Source organism: Microcaecilia unicolor, chromosome 11 (genome assembly GCF_901765095.1).
Source record: "Microcaecilia unicolor chromosome 11, aMicUni1.1, whole genome shotgun sequence".
Lineage (NCBI taxonomy): Eukaryota > Metazoa > Chordata > Amphibia > Gymnophiona > Siphonopidae > Microcaecilia > Microcaecilia unicolor.
The window spans coordinates 104,267,352-104,290,677 of record NC_044041.1 but is presented as its reverse complement, the minus strand read 5'-3'; the positions used below and the strand labels follow the sequence as shown (position 1 = coordinate 104,290,677).

The 23,326-nt window shown below is 43.8% G+C and overlaps 1 long non-coding RNA gene across 1 annotated transcript; it reads left to right on the top strand.

The window, feature by feature from the left end:
* Positions 1-1,141: 1,141 nt before the first annotated feature.
* On the top strand, positions 1,142-21,720 carry LOC115481125. Its single transcript, XR_003943893.1, has 2 exons — positions 1,142-1,173; positions 21,645-21,720. It is a non-coding gene; the product is annotated as an uncharacterized LOC115481125 (long non-coding RNA).
* Positions 21,721-23,326: the final 1,606 nt, after the last annotated feature.

Below are 23,326 nucleotides of genomic sequence, written 5' to 3'. Positions count from 1 at the left end.
GGATGAATGGAGGGGACAGATGGGCATGGATGGATATGGATTGCAGGGCAGGCCTCAGGCAGAGAGGGGAAATGCTGGATAGGGATGAATGGAGGGGGCAGTGCCCATGGAGAGAGGGGAATTGCTGGAAATGGATGAATGGAGGGGGCAGGGGACAGAGGAGCATGGATGGGCATGGATTGGGAGGGCAGGACTCAGGGAGAGAGGGAAATTGCTGGATAGGGATGAATAGAGGGGACAGATGGGCATGGATGGATATGGATTGCAGGACAGGCCTAAGGGAGAGAGGGCAATTGCTGGATAGTGATGAATGGAGGGGCCAGGTGACAGAGGAGCATGGATGGGCATGGATTGGAAGGGCAGGACTCAGGGAGAGGGGAATTGCTGGATAGGGATGAATGGAGGGGACAGATGGGCATGGATGGATATGGATTGCAGGGCAGGCCTCAGGCAGAGAGGGGAAATGCAGGATAGGGATGAATGGAGGGGGCAGGTGACAGAGAAACATGGATGGCCATGGATTGGGAGGGCAGGGCTCAGGGAGAGACTCACTCTCTCTCTCACACACTCACACTTTCACTCTGACTCTCAGTCACTCTCACATACACTCTCCCAAACATACACACTCCGAGGAAAACCTTGCTAGCGCCCGTTTCATTTGTGTCAGAAACGGGCCTTTTTTTACTAGTACTTTAATAAAAAGATTTAATTATAAAATCATAAGTGTTTGAGGCTTCTACAGATGGGGCGGGGACAGAGACAGGGCCTGCGGGGATGGGACAGGGATGGAGACGAGGCCTGCGGGGATGGGGTGGGGATGGAGACAGAACCCACAGGGATGGGGCTGGGATAAATTTTTTTTTCCTGTGTCATTCTCTATCCCATACTATTTTTATTGCCTTCACCCGAACAGCTTCAAGGTTTTTAATGTCCTTAGGGGGTCTTTTACTAAGCTGCGGCAGGAATATAATGGGCATCTCGGTGTTTACCGCCAGCTGATTTCTACCGTGAGCTAAGAGCCCCCCCCCCCCCCCTTAGTGAGATATGGCCTCCCCTCTGACAGGTTGTGGATAGGACACCAAATATAAAAGTTATATTTCCTAAATAGATTAACAAAGAAGGGTACATAAGTACAAAAGTACATAAGTATTGCCATACTGGGAAAGACCAAAGGTCCATCAAGCCCAGCATCCTGTTTCCAACAGTGGCCAATCCAGGCCACAAATACCTGACAAGATCCCAAAAAAGTACAAAACATTTTATACTGCTTATCCCAGAAATAGTGGATTTTCCCCAAGTCCATTTAATAACGGTCTATGGACTTTTCCTTTAGGAAGCCGTCCAAACCTTTTTAAAACTCCGCTAAACTAACCGCCTTTACCACATTCTCTGGCAATGAATTCCAGAGTTTAAGGTAAGAGGTTCTACATAGGCAGTGAAAGATCTTATGCCAATATTCAGCTGAGCAATACCTGGGTAAAGATATCCAGATATTTTAGTCCTGCTACATCTGTGGCTGACTTATATGGATAGGTTTAATTGGATACTGGCTGAATATGGCCACACACTGGTCAAAGTATAAATTTGCCTCTACAATGCCTCTTAACTCAAAATAGATAATATTTGAGCATACGTGAGATTAGCTGCTAGAAAACTGAAAAATAAATATCTATCTGGTTAAATAGTTTTAAAAAGAAATATTTATCTGGTAAAATGCCTTTGAATATTGCTTCCACAGCTGTGATGCCAGCTAGATAAATGCCATTCATTAGGGTGCAGATATGTATCAGGGCTCTATGTGCACATAAGGTCAAACGGGGCCTTAATTTCCTGTCTGACAATAAGTAAATAAATTAAGATTACTGAATACAGAAGGGAAAGGGAATGGGACCTGATATACCACATTTCTGTGGCTACAATCAAAGCGATTTATATACTATACTTGGGCAGTGAGATTCAGTGATCTTGGAAAGAGATCAGGAGTGTGACAGGACAGCTGAAAATGTTCATAGCCAGTGGCTGAATAGATTTCACACAGGATCAGGGCCGGCCCAACCATTAGGCAGGACTAGGCAGTGAATTAATGAGGGGTTAATTATCCCCTAGATTCTGGCCGGTATCGGGATAGATCGCCCGGTACCAGGAAGAATCTGGTTGGTAGCAAAGAGCAGTTGCAAGCAAAAGAATAGGTCTCGACAACCCCACAAAGACTTTTATCAGCAGGAAAAGTGAGCCATTTATAAATAACCCATTTATCTAGATTATTCTGGGAGGGGTGATGGAGTGACCAATTAGAAGGTTAGAGTGAAATCAGGAAAACTGATTGAGAAGAACTAAACCAGATGGATTATGGGTGGGATTAATGAAGTCAGGGATATTTTAAACTAAGAAGTTTCAAGAAATGAGGCCTCTTCCAGTGGGGCATGTTGGACACCAGAAATGATTTATTATCATGCTAGCCTTTCTAAATAAAATAATAAAGCTTATTATGCTCCTTTATAGAATATAAGTTCCTCTACAAAATCTATTGAATAAAATACTGTGCATTCCTCTAACTTATGTCTGAGAGATTATCTGCACCAACGCATTTATGTTCATATGATTTGGCAGTGATGTCCTGTACACAGGTTTTTCAAGAAAAATCTGGATTTTATTGAATGGGTGATGGAATCTCAACTCCTTAGAAATCCTGGTTGGATTCTTTTGGGACAGACAAAAAAGGGGCCCAGAGAACTGGCCCTACCTCTGGGCTCGCCCAGGAGCCTGGCGGTAGGTCCAGATCTCCCGCGTGCCATTTCCAGTGCTAGAAAATACATTGTTATTTTCTAGAGTTGGGGGGCATGCCCGGCGGTAATCGAGCAGCACTGTGAGCTGCCCAATTACCGCTGGAGCCCTCACCACTTCCTAAGGGCTCCAGCAGTAAATGGCCATACAGCAAGTTTTAAATTACTACATAGCCATTTACTGGCCCTTAAAAATAAGGTCTTTTTACCAGTGGCGGTAACAGGTGGCCTCGGTGCGTGGCGATCCCACATACCAACGCCACCACAGGCCATCTTTTACCACCATTTGGTAAAAGGGGCCCCAAAGGGTTGCAAATAATTCCCTTTTTTTTTCCTTTGGCAAGACGAGTTAGATTACAAAACAGCCTCCTATGAAGGGGTATCGCTGGACTTTGAGGCAAAATTGATTATTTCCAGAAGATAGGGGGCAGATTTTTGAGGCCAAAGAAGGGTTGGGTTTCAAAGGTAATAAAGACTTTGGCTAACTTGTGTAATAGTGGAATGATTCTCCTGCCCCCGAAGCTCAGAACTCCCGTGGTAAGCCAACAGCACAGAAAATGAGCTTGCCAATGCTCAAGGGAAATGGAATGCAAAACATATGCACGCTGTTAAAGTGAAAGCAAGGAGGGGGAATGTGCTTGGCAGAAGAGTTTCACAGTAAGTTCGGCTCCTCCGTGTGTGCGCCAGGCAAACCTGAATGTGAAGCACAAATCGGCATCTGTTTTCTGTGCCTTCAAATATAAGCTTTTCGGGCGCTTTTTTTGTTACTTGAAAGTAAAACGCAAGAAATGGGCGCCAATGTGTGTTTTCACTTTTGGGTTTGCTTGGACTTGCCCACATTTATTTCTCACTACTGGTGCTCAGGGGCTTGCACAGGCTTCCTTCTGCGTCGAAATTAAAGAAAAATCAGCAGATTTGAAAGAAAGGATTGTGAGAAATCCTCTCTTCAAACTCCTGGCATTATTTTTTCAGCAGTAAGGGCAGCTGTGTTTTGTGCGCTGTTCTCTGAGCTTTGGGAGGGAAGAGGAAATGACCTCATTAACATCCGTTTAACTACATTAGCATGTTTTCCATGGACAGGATCTTCTAGCCACACCTCTGAATATACGCCACGATGACGTGCGTGACCCGGCTATCCAATAGTAATGCTTAAAAAGTAAAAGCAATAAAGTTAGCACATTCCCGCCCAGATATGCAGTATAAATACCGTATGACAGCCCAGACCAGTCAGTTTTATTTTTTCCGCGCTGACAGAGCGACCCGGTGGTTTTTTCTATTCAGTCAGTCAGTCAAAATTATTGTATTGTCTCACAATGTAGTAAATTATTTACTTATAGAAACAGTGTTTAACAGCTTTGTACTCTTCATATGTAAGTTTTCTTACCAAATCTTTACCAGTACTGTCTTTACAGGTATCGCATGATTTAGCTGCTATGGAGAATAATATTATCCCTGCTCTCCCCCTTGCCTTAGTGCCCGGGGATCAGGTGACTTCAATTCCTGCTCTCCCCCTTGCCTCTGTGCCCGGGGATCAGGACAATTTCTCGCCCATCAGACAGCAAACGTTTCGAGAGGGTTTGCCTGACTCCATGGGCAGGTCTGTGGATCGACGTCGACGTTCATCACGGGATCGACGATCTCGAACAGTGACGTCACGATAGAATTCAGGAAGTGAACTCGACATCGATGTCAGGTAGGGTACTTACCTCAACATCGCCATCCATCTAAATGTAAGTTTTTCACTACTTTCTTTACAGGAGATTTTAACTCTAATGGAGAATACTATTATCCTGCTCTCCCCCTTGCCTTACTGCCCGGGGATCAGGTGTCTTCAATTACTGCTCTCCTCCTTTCCTCAGTGTCTGGGATTACATCTTTTCTTCACAGTATACACAGCAAACGTTTTAGGATGTTTTTGCTTGTGACCGCTGCCATCTCCAGAGGTCGATGTCCAGACGAAGTCGGCTATGAGGTCGACGTCGGGCATGGGCGCCCAATTCAGCATCTTGGAAGGGCAGTCAGAACCGACCATCTTGACAGGTCAGTCCATCTGGGCATGGATGTTGTCGGTATCGTTGCCTAGTTAACAACAATTGTAAATAGGCTTCTGTATCGGAGGTTTAAAAAAAAAAAAAAAAAAAAACCTCGAAGTCCAGAAAGTCTCGTCACAGTTCAATTTCAGGATTATACAGACTCAACAGAGGGTTACAGAACCTTCGGGTTCTATATTTCACTCTGAACAAGCTGTCTCACTGCATTTGATTTCATCTACGTAGCTTCTTGTCCTCTCACTCCTCAGGGGCAGATGCTGTGGTGGGTATCTCATTCTTCTTCTCTTCCAATCAATTTGTCTGCGAGCTCACAACTCTCAGTATCAGCTCTTCCTACCACTCATATTATTCAGACAGGGCAGACACTAATCAGGGAAGAGTTTTCTCTAAGTGATGAATATTATGCAAACGTTTTTTACATAGATGGGTTCATGCATTGCATTTTTCTCTAACTTCTCAAGAAGAGGTTTCTAAGGATAAAAGCATAAGTCACTAAGTGTTTAAATTTGGTCAAGCTCCTTATACCTCAGGTGCTTCAGGACCATCATAGATTGATATACAATATTCTATTCAATCTACCTAAGGATCAATACATACTAAATATAAGGTTCTTGAACTCTTTAGTCTTCATAGAGTCAGCTTACCCACGCATCATTGGTGGTGTAATCTACGATGTATAAGAATAACGGAATTCCAGTTTATGGATATATTAGCAAGAAAGAATTATCACTCTCCTATGCTATCTGCCCCTATTTATGTTTATATACTTCATCACATAGTATATTTATCTACTAATTGGGAGGATTTGTCCCAATTACAACCATTAATGTCTCTACAGGATATGCCTCTTTTTCAGCAGATTATGACAATTTAGTAGGGGTTTTCTTTTCAAATGGTCATTACTTTATATGATCACTTTGATACTTCTTTCAGAAATGTAGTTTCTTTAATTCCTTCAAGATGGTTATCATGCTTAAGAGCCTCAGTTTTGGGTGCTCATTGTTTATGAAAGGTGCCTGATGCTCCTTTCTTCTGGTGCTTTCTTATTTGGCTTCTAATCCAGCGGGTGTGAGTTCAAATCCCTGTAATCGTTTAAGATCGTGTTAAACAGCTAATTAAAGCTTTTAAGAAGGGTGGTACAACCAATACTATATTATAGTGCTACCAGAACATTTGACAAGAGAGAGCTTACTGTCTGGGTATAATGAACAGCATTGGGTATAACACTTGATACCTCGGAGCAGGATAAACACCAATTTTTTAAATCTAGTTATAAGAAGTGACCTTTCTTTACCTCTGGAACCAGATTTCAACAGCGTAAATCTTTTATTTATCAATGTCCTGCTTATCAATTTAAATTTCATTATCCACATATTTTCACACTGGACCAAATCGAGAACAGCGTTCTCAGAAGCCTGTTCAGACACATCAGCAGCAAAAGCTTTCTCCTTCTTTTTCACCTTTCCAAGTGGCAGAGTCTGGTGGGGAGCAGAATTCAACACGTTTTCATTGTTTGGAGATCAATAACATTAGACATGTGGATTCTGGATATTCTTCAAAATGGTTATTCTCTAGTATTTTCACAACCCCTACATCTTGGATATAACACAACTCAACAAGTTTCTCCCAAAACAAAGATTTGAATGCCATTTTTACTTGTAATACTTCCTGCATTAAGTCAAGGAGTAGGGTTTTCAGCCCTAGATCTACAGGATGATGACTTACATATTTCTATTTCATCCCTATTCAAGACAATACCTTCGGTTTGTCTGTCAAGGACAAAATTACCAGTACAAACATACATTTTGGCTTACCGTCAGAGCTCAGGGTGTTCTCAATTAGGTCATTTTATTGATTTAAATACAGACCTTGATTGGGAAACACAAGTTGTGAGAGATCTCTTTTTGGTTCCTTTGTTTCTACATTTGCTTTTTAAAATTGTTCAGTTACATTGATAAGGAATCCTCCTGTTTTTCATATCAAAACAGTTGGTTGATGGTAGCCAGTCTCCACAACAAAATCTTCAAGTTTTACAGACTACCATTATTCTTTTTGAAGGTTAGGTTTACTGATCAATTAAAAAAAAAAAAAAAAAAAGTCACAGGTGATCCCGACACAGAAGTTGACTTTCATGGGACTGGATCTGGTTTCTGCATAATCTATACCACAGTCACCACTCCCGCGAGCTCATTTTCCTCATACAATTAGTTCATTATCTTCATTCAGTACCATCACGAAATTCTTTTGGGACATATGGCTTTAACATTTGCTGTTCTGCCGCTAGTGCTACTACACATAAGGCCTCTACAGTGGTATTTTAAGGAAAAGTGGATTCAGTATCGACATCCTCTTTCGTCATATGACCTAAATCTCTTTGTAGGAGTTCCGTTCCAATCACCTTTTTCCAACCAAGTTTCTTACTACAGATGCATCCTAAGTTGGTTGGGGGACAGATACATCTAGAACCCTTGTCAACACAAGGCCACTGGTCACTTCAGGACAGCTTCTATTCCATACTCTCCTCGTATTTAGAGCGGTCAGAGTGGCTGTTCAAACTTTTCAACATCTACTTCCATCCCAAGTATATACAGTAGATTAGTATAGACAATAAGGTGGCAATATTTTCTATAAATAAGCAAGGGCTTATGAGCTGTCTTCATCTGTGTCAAGCAGCTGTCAGACTTTAGACCCTAATTCTATCACTCCCTTCTGTGATTCAAATGATTTATCTATCAGAGTGGGAGAATCACATTGCAGATGTGTTAAGCAGGATACTTGTTTTACACAAGTGATATCACAATTCTTCATGACCTTTTTCAGCTTTGCACTGTACTCTGGTACATCGCTTTGCGTCCTCACAGTAATACGACTGTCATTCAAATTATTCAAGGTGATATTAAAGGAACATGATAGCCGCAGAAGTATTACTATTTCTTGGGCAAATTCTCTCTTTTACGTCTTTCCTCCAATTCTAATAACAACATATTGGCCGAGGCAAGCGTAGTTTCCTGGACTAATGCAGTTAGCTGTCCTCCTTCCATGGTTTTCTTCATGCAATATCAGATCTCATCTAGCAGATCAATGGTCAACTTCTTCATCCAAGTCTCAATAAACTCCATCTTTCCAATTGGTATCTTCAAGTAACCAGATAGGTTATTCGGTTTTGTTTTGTTTTTCTCAACCAGTTATTAATGTATTCTTGCCTTCTAAAACAATCGATCAGACTTGTTTATCTGTCTAGCTGGAACAGATTTCGCTATGACTGTATAACACATGAGATTTACCTAAAATTTTGCCTAATTTCTTCAATTTTTGGAATATTTCCTCTTTTTATCCATCTCAGGTTTGGCTACTTCTTTAGTTAAGGTCCAAATTGCACATATTTTCTGTTTTCTCTGGTTTGATTGATGATTACAGAGTAATGACACATCCTATCGCAAACGGATTTTTGAAAGATCTTCTGAATCGTAAATCTCCAATTCACTTACCCCCAGTAGTATAGGATTTCTCTTTGGTTTAAAAAAAAAAAAAAAAAAAAAAAAAACTCATGTAACCTCCATTTGCACCATTTCATTGGGTTACCTTCAATGTTTTTCCTTGGAAAACGTAGTTTCTTATTACTATTACTTCACCTCGAAGACTTAGGAAACTACATGCACTTGTATTTTTCACCCCATATACTCAAGTTGTACATCATGATCTGATACTACGATCTTATCTGGAGTTTTCTACCAAAAGTAGAGTCTTCTTTTCGCAGAAATTAATCGGTTATTTTACCAGTAATTTTTCTACCTCCTTATCAATCTACTCAACATAATAGATTGCACACATTGGACTGTAACAAGCGCATTATCAAGTTATTTACAGTGTACATCAGGTGGTCATATACCTTCGCAGTTATGTCTTTCTTACAATGTAAAAAAAAAAAAAAAAAAAAAAAAAAAAATCGACATCTAATCTCTAAATATACTCTTTCTTCAGTTGTTACTCAATATATAAAATTTTGTTATAATCAACATACTTCACATCATCATGTTACAACTCATACGTTGAGTGCTATGGCGACCTCAACTTCATTTTTACATCTCTAGTGCAGCTACATGATCATCCCTGCATACTTTTCAAAGTATTACTGTTTCCATGCAGCTTCACGTACAGATTAATTATTTGGACTGTCGATCCTTCAGGAGGTAATGTAAACGACAACTGTCCTCCTCCTCCTACCACAGGTAACAAATTTTCTTTCATCATGTTTATTGGATTAGTCATGTTTGATCTATCACATGATTGTTACCTGTGTATGCTTGGGAGTCTTCAGAGGTGTGGCTAGAAGATCCTGTCCATGGAAAAATCTTAGTTTCTTACCTGTAACGGTAGTTTTCCGTGGACAAAGGATCTTCTAGCCACACCATCCCTCCCTACCCTCCCTGGTTGTCGTAGCTATATTATTAAACTGACTGGTCTGGGCTGTCATACGGTATTTATACTGCATATCTGGGCGGGAATGTGCTAACTTTATTGCTTTTACTTTTTAAGCATTACTATTGGATAGCCGGGTCACGCACGTCATCGTGGCGTATATTCAGAGGTGTGGCTAGAAGATCCTTTGTCCACGGAAAACTACCGTTACAGGTAAGAAACTAAGATCTCTTTGCGCTAATCTTTGAGGCTCTTGCTTCCCCCTGCTAGAGCCTCTAATGCGGGTGCTAGTGTGGGGCCAATGGCCTCTAGCACCTGCGTTTACTTTTGAGCATGGGGGCCTCAATGTTAGAGTTTTTTTCTTCTGGTATCCTAGAGGGTTTGTTTAGGGTGGACTGAAGGGGGGGGGGGGGGAGAAAATGGATTGAAAAGAGGAACTGTCATTTGTGTTACTTTGGATATGTTGGATTCATTGTTCCAATTTAAAAAAGTGGACTATTTACTGCTGATGTAACCAGACGGTGTGTACTTAAGCATTTCACAGTTTAAAGGAGAACTGGCTAAGTCCACCTTAGTGGATCTGGGGATGTAACTTATCATTCAGCAGGATCAATGCAGATAGCCAGCCAGACAAAGGCTTAACCCAATCAATATAAAAACTATTTTTAAAGTGTGGGCCAGTAGCAGCAACCTCTCTGGCTTACTGTGGCCAGGATCTACCAGCATCTGTTTGTCCCATAATAATTCTCTCTTTTTAACAAAATTCTTGGATTTAACTCACATCTTTTCACTAGATGAGGTATTTCTCTGGTCCTGGAGGGATCTAAGGGACTGATGCAGAAAGCAACTGCTGGCTTACCACAGGGTTACTGACGGTTGAATGCACCGTCTACACGCCAACCAATGCAGAGAGGACATGTGTGTGGTTGTTTATTTATTTGGATTTTGCTCACCTTTTTCAGTAGTAGCTGAAGGTGAGTTACTTTCATGTATACTGGCTATTTTCCTGACCCTGGAGGGCTCACAATCTAAGGGGTCCTGCGCTAGTGTAGGCACGTGGACGCGCACAGGTACATTTTTCAGCGTGCCTGCAAAAAAGGCCTTTTTGGGGGGGCTGAAAATGGACGTGTGACACAATAAAAATTGGTGCACGTCCATTTAGGGTCTGAGACCTTACCGCCACCCATTGACTTAGCGGTAAGGTCTGACTCATTAACTGGGCGGTAATCGTCAGCACGCATACACTGCCGATTACCGCCCGGTTAGCGCCGCGTGGCAGAAAATAAAAAATATTTTCTGTTGCGCATATTGGACACATGTAAAAATTAGAATTACCGCCTAGGGCATATGGTAGCTGGGAGGTAGCTCTAATTTGACCCACGTAGGCGCCTATGTGCCTTAATAAAAGGTCCCCTAAGTTTGTACCTGAGGCAACGGAGGGTTAAGTGACTTGCCCAAAATCACAAGGAGTAGCAGTGGGATGTGACCCAGAAGTGTGTGTGGGGGGGGGGGGGGGCAGACTCAGGAGTAATGTCAGGAAGTATATTTTCACTGAAAAGGTGGTATATACGTGGAATACCCTCCCACGGGAGGTGGTGGAGATGAAAACCATGCTTGGGATAAACACAAAGGAATCCTGTTTAGACGGAATGGATCTATGGAATATTAGTGGACACTGGGTGGCAATGCCGGTAATTGGGAAGCAAAACCAATGCTGGGCAGACTTCTGTGGTCTACGCCCTGATCGTAACTGAATAGATATGGATGGGCTGGAATGTAAATTTAAGGGGCTTTGACGTTAGCTTCAGAACTTTTAGTACAAGAAGAGTGCTGGGGAGACTTCTATGGTCTGTGTTCTGAGAATGGCAAGGACAAATCAAACTCAGGTATACATATAAAGTAACACATACCATGTAAAATGAGTTTATCTTGTTGGACAGACTGGATGGACCATTCAGGTCTTTACCTGTCGTCATTTACTATGTTACTATCCGCCTTATTTTCGAAAGAGAAAGACGCCCATATTTTGACCCAAATCGGGAGATGGGTGTCATTCTCCCGTGGGCACCCAAATCGGTATAATCGAAAGCCGATTTTGGGCGTCTTCAACTGCAATCTGTCGCAGAAACGGCCAAAGTTGACGGGGGCGTGTCGGAGGGGTGGTGAAGGCGGGACTGGGGCGTGTTTATCGGCCGAGGAGAGATGGCCATCCTCGGCTGATAATCGAAAAAAGAAAGGCGTTTTTAGCGCGAATTTGGGTCACTTTTTTGGACCCTTTTTTTCACGAACAAGTCTCAAAAAAGTGCCCTAAATGACCAGATGACCACCGGAGGGAATCAGGGATGACCACCCCTGACTCCCCCAGTGGTCACTAACCCCCTCCCACCCAAAAAAAAAAACTTTAAAAACTTTTTTTTTCAGTCTTTATGCCAGCCTCAAATGTCATACCCAGCTCCATCACAGCAGTATGCAGGTCCCTGGAGCAGTTGTTAGTGGGTGCAGTGGACTTCAGCCAAGTGGACCCAGGCCCATCCCCCACTACCTGTTACACTTGTGCTGGTAAATGGGAGCCCTCCAAACCGCCCCCAAAACCCACTGTACCCACATCTAGGTGCCCCCCTTCAGCCATAAGTGCTATGGTAATGGTGTAAAGTTGTGGGGAGTGGGTTTTGGGGGGAGATTTGGGGGGCTCAGCACCCAAGGGAAGGGAGCTATGGACTTCAGAGGTAGTTAACTTTTTTTTAATTGTTACAAGTGCCTCCTAGGGTGCCCGGTTGGTGTCCTGGCATGTGAGGGGGACCAGTGCACTAAGAATCCTGACCCCTCCCATGACCCAATGCCTTGGATTTGTTGGTTTTTGAGCTGGGCGCCTTCGGTTTCCATTATCACTGAAAAACGAAACCACCCAGCTCAAATCCGCACAAATCCGATGCATTTGGCTGGCACAAACCGTATTATCGGAAAAAAGATGGACGCCCATTTTTTTCCAAAATACGGTTTGTCCCGCCCCTTCACGTACCCATTCTCGGAGATAGACGCCCATGGAGATGGGCGTTCGCGTTCGATTATGCCCCTCCACATGTTACTATTTTGAGAAATTTACCACAAGGGTCCAGGATAGTAGAATGTTTTGCCGAGAAGACTTTTTGTCAATATTTCACACAAGTGCTGGTTTTGTCTTATTATACAAGCCGAAGGAAGCCTGTGCAAGTTTTAAATGCAGATAGTGAATAACAAGCTTATGCACCTGAAAGTGAAAGCATACGTTGTACCTAAACATGAGCCTCTCAAAAATGTCAAGTGCAGACAATTATTTGAAAGACTTATATGTAGGTACTGAAGAACAGGTGCCAATGTGTATTGACCCTCTCAGTTTTGGTTCAGACATGCACACAAGAAGCCTTATCACAAAACCTCGTGCACATGCATCCAGCATATTCCCCCTCCCCCATTTTTGCCACACATAAAATTTGCATACAATTAATTTGCTGCATTCTGTGCTATTATGCTCTCAGTGGAAGCCTCTCTGCATCTCCTCCTAAGTTTGTACCTGAGTGGGAATGGGACTTTATATACCACCTTTCAGTGTTGTTTGCAACTACATTTAACGTGGTTTACATAGTATATACAGGTACTTATTTTATACCTGGGGCAATGGAGGGTTAAGTGACTTGGGATTTGAACTTGGCTTTGCTGGTTATGAGCCTGGTGCTCTAACCACTAGGCTACTTTTTTCAGAGCCCATCTTAAGAATCCTTTGCCTGTGAGTTCTTACCTTAACCTGATTGCTTACTGTATCTATGCCTTGAATTTTTGTATGAAATTGTGAGGTACTTTGGAAACAACAGCTATGGAATATCATATTCCTAGTGCAGTCTGGAGGACATAATATGGTAAATGTAACTCAAGAGAGCTGTTATTTGTTGTTCTGTTTATGATTTAATCCTGGAGGAAGGGTGTGGATGAAAGTAAGGCCATGTAAGATCACATATTTATTTGCATTTAGCTCATAACATTTTGATGAGCTACATTTAGGTACAGTAGGTATTTCCCTGTCCCCAGAGGGCTTATAATCTTAGGGTTCCCTTTTACTATGGTGCACTAAAAGATTTAGGGGTCCTTTTACTAAGCTGCGGTAAAAGGGGACCTGGACTAGCGTCAGCATATGTTTCTAACGCGCACTGAGGCCCCCTTTTACCACAGCGGGTAAAAGGCTGTCTTTTTTTCACATAAAGAAATGGCTGTGCAGTAAGTGAACCACTTGTCGCGTGGCCATTTCGGGAGGGAACACCCATTGAGGTGGCGGTAAGGGCTCCTGCGCTACCCCAGTACACAGTGCTACTGCCAGGTAAGCACTGGTGCTACAAAAATAGAAAATATTTTTGTACTGCCGGAAATGGTGCGCGCTGGCTCTCCAACCCTTTGGTAATAGGGCTCCTTAGAGTGCATTTACAAATCAGTGTGGGTTAAGTGTCAATCAGCCCACAGATATACAATAGATTGTGTGACATTAAGTGCGCACTAATTATTAGCATGCACTAAATCCATTAGCGCACCTTAGTAAAAGGACTGCTAAGTTTATACCTGAGGTAATGGAGAGCAGGGGCGTAGCCAGACCTCGGCGGGAGGGGGGTCCAGAGCCCGAGGTGGGGGGGCACAGTTTAGCCAGCCTCCCCCAGCCGCCGACCCCCCCGCCACTTTTGACCCCTCTCCCGCCGACGACCCTCCCGCGTTGTCAGATACCTTAGCCGAAGTCTGCTTCAGCACCGGTCTCTGGCGCCTTCGCTGATCTGTTTCTGTCAGTCCTGACTCCTGACGTCCTGCATGCACATCCAGCACGGGGCTACATACAGGACGTGCACGCTGGAAGTCTGGAGTCAGGACTGAGAGAAACAGATCAGCGAAGGCACTGGAGACCGGCACTAATGAAGACTTTGGCTGGCGGGGGTTGGAGACATCCGACAGGAAAGGTACCTGATGACGGGGGGAGGGTGGATCGAAAGTGGCAGTGGAGGGTCAGCGTCAGGGGTTTGTGTCCAAAGTAGAGGGAGCCAGGGCTAAATATGTGGGGGCCTATGCCCCTGTGGCCCCACCTAGCTATGCCCCTGATAGAGAGTTGAGTGATTTGCCCAAGATCACAAGGAGCAGCAGCAGGCTTTGAACCAGGCTTCCCTGGTTGTCAGACACTGTTATTTATTTACTACCTTTTTGAAAAAATCCACCCAAGACAGTATACAGCAACAATAAGCCAAGTGCAGACAACAATTACAGCAGAAGAAAATATGCAAATAATAGTATACATTATGGCGTAGCATGTTACTTATGGTGTCAACAATACACAATAAAACATCTTAATAGATAGCAGAGGGTGTAAGCAAAGGTAGAACATAAAGTCAGATAAGATAGAGTAACAAGAGTTAGATAGAAGATAACGCAAAGGCGTAACCAGACTCGGTATTTTAGATGGGCCCAGAGGTAAATTAGATGGGCCCTTCCACGTGCATGTGCCCCTCCCCCCCCAACCACACAACACAAATATCTTCCCAGAGATATATTTTAAAGAACATAAGGGGTTTTTTTTCCACCTACCCTACATCTTCTCCCTCTCCTCTGCGGCATCCTGGCATCTGCGTTCCTGTCTCGGAACTCTGTCTCTCCCTGATATCGGTACAGGCGTCGTCGGCACCTGCAGTGATTCATTCTTGCTGCTTGTGTCGGCCCCCCAGGCTTCCATCTGCCATGTCTTGCCCTCGCTGTCGTCATTGCCTGCTTCCTGTCTGGTGGAACGTGGCAGATGTATGCCTGCGGGGCTGGCGCAAGCAGCAAGAATGAATCACGCAGGCGTTGAGGACATCTGTACCGACACTGGGGAGGAAAGGGGTTCAGAGACCAGAGTGCAGATGCCAGGATGCCGCAGAGGAGAGGGGGGAAGAAAGCAGTGTGGCGCTGTAGCTGGGCGGGCCTGAGCCACCCAGGCCCACCCATCGCTACGCCACTGAGATAAAGGTGACTAATTTAAGGTAAAATTGCATGTGTGTGAAAATGATCTCATCTAGAGAAGGAGTAAACATCTATGTTTCAGTAGACATGGATTCCAATTAGATTACTGTAATTCCATATATATCGGTTGTTCTAAGGCGTTGAAGATTAAATTGCAATGGGTGCAGAATGCTGTGGTGAGAATAATTTTTGTAGCTGATAAATACGAACATATTACCCCTCTTTTATTATATTTACATTGGTTACCTTTAGAGGCTAGACTTCAATGTAAGGTGACTGTTTTAGCCTTTAAGGAGTTGCATGGTCAGATCCCTGCTTTTTTGATTACACATTTTCTTTTTTTATATGAGAGTATTTTTAGATCTATCAGGAATCAATATTTGTTAAGTTTTCCCTTGGTTTGAAAAATTGAAGCTACACAAATATTTCAAGCGTCTCTTTCATATCAGACAGCATTACCCTCTTCCTCTTTCAAACAAACAGATAATTATTTTCTTCAATTCAGAACGTTATTAAAGACGTTTCTTTATAAAAAAAAATTCATGGGTTCTGGTTAATGATATGCTTTTTTTTTGCTGTTTTGATTGGGGAACTTATTGTATTGTAAATCTTTGAAGTATGCTTCAATCTAGTTATTGTTACCCGCATTGAACTTGATGGCTTTTGTGGTATATAAGACCATAATGTAGTGTGGATAAGCAAATTCTAGGGTAGTCAGTCACACTCCTAGTGGAGGATCGCCCTCTACTGGCTGGCTAAAGAGTGGCAGGCATTATATTTAAGATTTTGGGGGTGATACTGTTTGCAGGCTGAGGCCATTGATGTTCTGGGAATCTGTGAGAAGAATGCTGAGTGCATCTCACTCCAGAGCTCAAAAAATTGCATTGTAATTATAAAGATTTGTTTCCTCCCCATTTTCAATTCCTTTTCTAATTAGCACTTAAAGCAGAAGCAGATACTTCCTTGGGGGCTAGGACACATTGGACAGGGACACGGTGGTATAACAAATATTCCATGAATAAATAAATTGTTGATCATTGTAACATTGTGTACAATGGTTGTAAAAAAACAAAACGTAACTGGTAAAAATCCAGATGATACAAAACATTTCCGCCCTTTTGATTTATCAAGTATTGAGCCTTGAACGAGCTTCACCTTTGCTGGTAAGATTTCACTGGTTACCAGTTGAGGCATGCTCAATTTTTAAGCTGTGTGTGTTTATATTTCAAATAATTTACAGCATGGCACCCAGCTGCATGCAAGGTTTAATCCACTTTGCAGTTCAGGAATTTCTTGACCCTTCGTTTTCCCAGCAGTAGGAAATTTTGTATATAAATCTTTGCACAGCATGTTTCTCATATCAGGCTTCTAAATGATGGAATATTTTACCTCTAGACATCAGAACCCTTGGTAGCTATGGTTTATTCTGGAAAATGTTAAAATAATTTTTATTCCAAAAGTTTCTGCTGGCACAACGAGATGTTATGGCTATGCTATGATTGCTGGATTTCATCCTGTTGTTTAATTTATCTCAATGTTTGTAATTTTGTGAGTCACATTGAACTTTATAGCTAATGTGGGATATAAATGTTATGCAATGTAATGTAAAAAATAAATAAACAGACAAAAGTGGGAACATATTCTTCTAAAGAAGTGAGCACTATGCAATACCAGAGAAAAACCACCAGGCTGGTTGAAAAACTCATTGTGCAGATAACTGATCCTTTCATTCAGGCTTTTTATTTTTTTACATTCCCTGTGCTAATTTCTGAAGGAGAATGCCAACTTGAACACATATCACAGATGACATCACATCTACACATATCTTCTTGTGTCAGTCCACTGCGGTCTTATTTCTTGCCACTGACAAGCATATTTCAGCAGCTCCTGTACAATCTTCAAGAGATGAGAAGAACAAAAGGTGTCAGGAGTGGAGGAGTGGCCTAGTGGTTAGGGTGGTGGACTTTGGTCCTGGGGAACTGAGGAACTGAGTTTGATTCCCACTTCAGGCACAGGCAGCTCCTTGTGACTCTGGGCAAGTCACTTACCCCTCCATTGCCCCATGTTAGCCGCATTGAGCCTGCCATGAGTGGGAAAGCGCGGGTACAAATGTAACAAAAAAAAAAATATATATATATATATATGATATATGGTCGACCACCACATACTACTGAGAATCCTCGACAAGATAGGAATTACAGGAAAAGTACTCTCCTGGATCAAGGGATTTCTGACATCCAGAACATACCAAGTCAAATCAAATTCAGATATATCTCCACCTTGGAAAGCGAAATGGGAATGTGGAGTACCACAAGGATCACCGCTCTCACCTATCTTATTCAACCTAATGATGACACCACTGGCTAAATCTCTACCCAAACAAGGCCTCGATCCATTTCTCTATACAGATGACATCACCATCTATATTCCCTTCAAACAGAACCCCACAAAAATCACCAAGGAAATAATAAACAGCATGGAATCCTGGGCATCTGCATTCAAGTTAAAACTCAATAGAGATAAAACCCAATGTCTCATTCTCTCATCCCAATACAATAATGTTCCCCCCTCAGCAATTAACACACAGGGTTCATCCCTCCCAATCTCAGACCACTTGAAAATCTTAGGAATAACAATTGATCTTAGGAATAACAATTGACCGCAATCTAACGCTAGAAAGCCAAGCTAAGAACATGACCAAGAAAATGTTACATACTACGTGGAAACTCAAACATATAAAACCTTACTTTCCCAGGGATTCATTCCACAACATGATCGAAACCATGGTGCTAACCCATGTAGACTACTGCAATATTATTTACGTAGGCTGCAAAGATCAAATCATAAGAAAACTACAGACAGCATAAAACACTGCTGCCAGACTCATCTTTGGAAAAACATGCTTCGAAAGTGCGAAACTCCTCCTAAGAAGCTTACACTGGCTTCCTATTAACGCTTGCATAACATTCAAAATATGCACAATAGTTCACAGAATCATCTACGGACTCGCACCAGATTACATGATGGAACTTATCGATCTACCATTAAGAAACGTGACAAGAACAGCAAAAACCTAACTAACCCTTCACGAGCCCAATTGCAAAGGTATACAATACAAATCTTCACATGCCACCAGCTTCTCCTTTATAGGCACACAACTTTGGAACTCACTACCCAAAGACCTGAAACTCACAGAAAACTACCTACAATTCAGAAAAAAACTGAAAACACATCTTTTCAATAAGTCTTTCCCCCCTGGATCTGCCTAATCCAATACCACCATACATCACGAAAAGTTCAGAAATGGAAAACAATAATATTAACCTCTCTCACAATATGCTAATATAGCAACCTAAATGTTTATTGTACTTCTGTATTATGTACTAGAATTCTACAAATCTAAATTGTGTAACCGCCTTTTTAGCAATATGTAAGCCACATTGAACCTGCTATACGGTGGTAAAATGTGGGATACAAATGCAATAAATAAATAAATAAATAAATATGTTGCCTTTCAGGAATGGCCGAACTGACAGGGATCTGGGCCCCTGAGCAATAAGAGGGTCCTGGGACCCCCTCCTCCCCAGATCCAACATCTTTCTCCCCCTCCGCAGCTCCACCATCTCTGCCCCATCCCTCACGTTCAACATTTCCCCCTCTCTCCTTTCTGTCTCTGGATCTAGCTCTCTCCCCTCACATATACCTCAAAAGTCCCCTTCTCTGTACAGGGCCATGGCTGTCTGTTGCTGACTGGAACCTCTCTGCTGTGGCTCACCTTTGTGGAAGCAGGAAGTTATGTCAGAAAGGGGCAGGCCATGGCAGACAGAAGGTTCTGGTCAGCGTCAGACAGCCAGGGCCCTGTTCAGAGAAGAGGACTTTTGAGGTAAACAAGGGGGAGGGGGTGAGACAGAGGGAGTACTGGACCCAGGGATGTAGGGTAGAGAGATATGGGAAACATGGGAAGGAGGTACTGGGCCCCCCAACTGCACTGGGCCCTCAGGCACTGCCCATTTGTCCGAATGGTCAGTCCGCCTCTGCTTTCAGCACAAACAAGTCTCATAGTCTTGACGTGGCAAAATAGAGAAACTATTCTCAAAAACGAAGGGCTCCAATATTAGAAGGATTTATGCTTCTAACTTTGAGTGTTATGCTTATAAATTGACCTCTTTGAAAACTGACTAGGGGTTTCAATCACTACTGGCTTTATGCCTGGATATTTCATGTGGGTCATGTCTGGGTACCGCCATTGAATATCCGAGTATGTGCGGTCGACCAACACATATCCAGTTAAGGCCAATATTCAGCCCTTAACTGGATAAATGAAACTGGACATAGTAAATGTCAGCAGATAAAGATCTGCACAGTCCATCCCGTGCCCATCAAGGTGACCAGAGTTGAGTTTGGCGCTCTGCACAGGTTCCACTGGTATATTTTATCTCCGTCTCTCCCTGCCAATTTTTGGGCACAGACTCTGTCCGGCATTAGTCCTATTTCCCATCTACTGAAGTTGCCATCGAAGCCTCGATCGTATCTGTTTTTACCAATTATGGGACCCAGACTGTAGAAGTCTGCCCGGCATTGGTCTTACTTCCCTACCTCTGAAGCTACTGTCAAAGCTCACTCCAGTTATGATGTCATTTAAGTTTTGATTCAATTGGATTCCATCTTTTTTCTATATAGTGTTCCTCTGTGTTTATCCCACTACGTTTTATGCAGTTCGCCTGTCTGGTTAACTTATCCGGTTAAGTGATGAATATTAGCGTTTAACCACATAAGTGCCGACTCCGCCCCCAGTCAATATTAAAAGCGATTAAACTGGGCAGGAGAGCCTCCTGCCTGGTTAAATCACTTCTGCTTGCCTAACTGCTGAAATTCAGCTGCACTTAACCAGACAGATTGGCTGAATATCAATACTGAGTGGTGTTGGTTTCTCCCTGAAGTTACTGGGGGGAAGCAGGCCCGTGCCAAGGGTCTATGCCGCCCCCCCGCAGACGAACTGTTGGCGCCCCCCCCGCAGAAGAACAGTTGGCGCGCCCCTCTCCCCCTCCCCGTGAAGATGATCGATGCGCGCCCTGGGGGCCTTTAAATCTTTTACTTGCAGTCGCAGCAGCGTCTGTGAAAGTGGAGCGCTGCCGACGTCTCCCTTCCCTTCGTGCTCTTGGTTCCCTCAGTGTCCGCCTTCTTCTGACGTCAGAAGAAGGCAGGACACTGAGGGAACCAACGAGTGCAAGGGAAGGGAGACGTCGGCAGCGATCCGTTTTCACAGACGCTGCTGCGACTGCAAGTAAAAGATTTAAAGGCCTCGGCGGTGCGGGGCGAGGGTAAGCACTGCGGCGGCGCCCTCCAGAGGTGGGCGCCCTCCTGCGGTGCTTATCCCGCTTACCGCATCGGCACGGCCCTGGGGGGAAGAGTGGGATGTCCCTGGGTGAAAGGGAAGCCCAGCTCAAGGGGAGTGTTGTTGAAGTATGTTGCAGAGGAAAACAGTTCTGGGGAATGATTGATGGCTGGGGAGGAGTCAGAGTTAATAAAACAGATTACAGTGGGGGAACACAGGGTCTTTGGTTACCTGTACCCTTGCCGGGACCCTTGGAGGAGAGGGGGGGGTCCCAGAGTAGCAGAATAAAACTGGACTGAATTAAGGAGTAGTTGCTGCCCCTAAAGGTGGCAACTGAGAAGGAGTGAGGAGGATAAGTGGATAAACGGTACCCAGCCCGAGAGCAGGATTTAGAATAGGGATGTGCATCGCTGGAAGAAGGACAGCCAAGAGGGTCTGTGCCTGAAGGAGAACTGGATTGTGAGCAGGAGCAGCCTTGGATTGTTATTGGCCCAAAGGAATGGTAAAGGACAGGGGGTGTTGTACATGTGTAAATACTGAAAGTTGCAAAGTAAATCAAGTGTTGAAAGCAGTTGAGGTTGTAATACACAATCTTGAATGGACAGGAGGATTGCTAAGATTGGTTGATGACTGTACAGATGAAATTATAAAATGGCTCACCTGCCTTTTGCAGAAAAGTTCAGTAACTTTGAGTTTTGCATCAAATAAAATCCTTGGAGCATTGTGTGGTTCTGTGGAGTGAGAGTGAGGATGCTTGCTCCCTGGACTGACAAGAGTATCTTTGAGAAGCCCAACTGCATTTCCCATTGCTTCTGGATCTCTATTCCAGCCCTTGACTCACACCCAAGCTCGAATGGTGATCGAAGTGACTGAGTGAGTGGTAAGAGCTGAAAGGATCATTTTAGTTTGTGACCTGGGTGTAGAGGATAGTGTAGAGAATTACCTCCTGGGGGCTGAGCTAGTGGTGACAATGTTCAGACTGCTATCCACTTAAGTAAGTAGCTAAAGGTAGGGCGGCAAAAAGGCTGTTCTAGCTTTAGCCACTAAACTAACTAGGCCCATCAAGCCCACTGTCCTGTTTCCAATAGTGGCCAATCCAGGTCACAAGTACCTGAGAGGATCCCAAAAATGTTAAATAAATTTCATGCAACTTATCACAGGAATAAGCACTGGATTTTCTCAGGTCCATATTAATAATGGTTTATGGACTTTTCTTTTAGGAATTTGTTCAAACCTTTTTTAAACCCTGCCACGCTGCTTTTACCACAGACCAAATTCTAGAGCTTAATAGTACATTGTTTATTCAAACAGTGGGAAATCAGAATACTGAATTATATTTTAGTGAAGAAAAGAGTTATTTTTTGTAGATTTGGGAACAGGAATAGTTTAGTGCTTGGGGTAGGACAAGACTTTGTTTATTAACCACTAGATCCACAGGGGAGACTGTCCAATGAGGCCTGCTTCCACAGCAACAGCCCTTAGGCAGAGCAGGGAAATATATTTCATATCTATATAAATAATTCCCACCTCCAACGTTCTGAAGGTCACTCCGTGCCACTGAAGCCCTGAAGCCTGCCTCTGAAGCCCCCCCCCTGTAGTGTTCGTAGGGTCTGAGCACCACTCATAGCCTCGCCCTCAGCCCCGCCCACCCCCACATAATTCTCAACTCCAACATTCTAAAACTCACTCCATTCCACTGAAGCCTTGAAGCCCTAAAGCCAAAGCCCTGTAGTGTTCGTAACCTCACTCAGCACCACTCATACAGCCGCCCACAGCCCCGCCCCTCGCATGATATGTCACTCGCTACGGATCCTACTACAGCCACTCACAGCACCCCTCTCACTCCCACTCCAGCCAACCCGCATCTTCTCATACCTCCATCTTCTGATTTCTTACACGGCCTGCGACTGCGACGAGCCCTCAGCCCGCCTACACGTGATGAGCCCGCCACCCATCCACGCAACCCCACCATCACGCGACGAGCCCGCCAATTGCTGCCTCCCTCACAAACGCCCTCCCACACATAACTACCCACTCATAAGGGCTGAGGGAAAGGAAGGTCCACATGCCGCTACCCTCCCCCTCCCCCTCCCCTCCCACTAAAAACAATGACACCGCAGATTGCTCCTACAACTCACACACTCCCAACCAAATGTATAACCAAGCCACCTCCCTCTCCTTCTGGTACGGGGCTAAGGAAAGGGAAGTTAATGGGAAGAAAGGCAATTATCCCCCCTCCAAACACTCTCACACACAGACGTCGCTACACTCTCTCCCCCACCCCCAACAACATACACAAACTCTGCCACCCTCACTACCCCCCCCCACACCCACATCATACACAAACTCTCCAAGGAACAATCAGCATCTTTCCATCAACTCCCCCCCCCCCCCCCATCATACACACACTGTGCCATGGAGTAACAGCATCACTCTCTCTCACTCACACCCACACACTCCCCTTCCACTCCACCCTTAATACACAAACCAGCTTATTTTCGAAAGAGAAAGACGCCCATATTTCGACCCAAATTGGGAGATGGGCGTCTTTCTCTCGTGGGCGAACAAATCAGTATAATCGAAAGCCGATTTTGGTCGTCTTCAACTGCACTCTGTCACAGGAACAAACAAAGTTGATGGGGGCGTGTTGGAGGCATGGTGAAGGCGGGACTGGGGCGTGGTTATCGGCCAAGGAGAGATGGGCGTCTTTAGCTGATAATCGAAACAAGAAGGGCGTT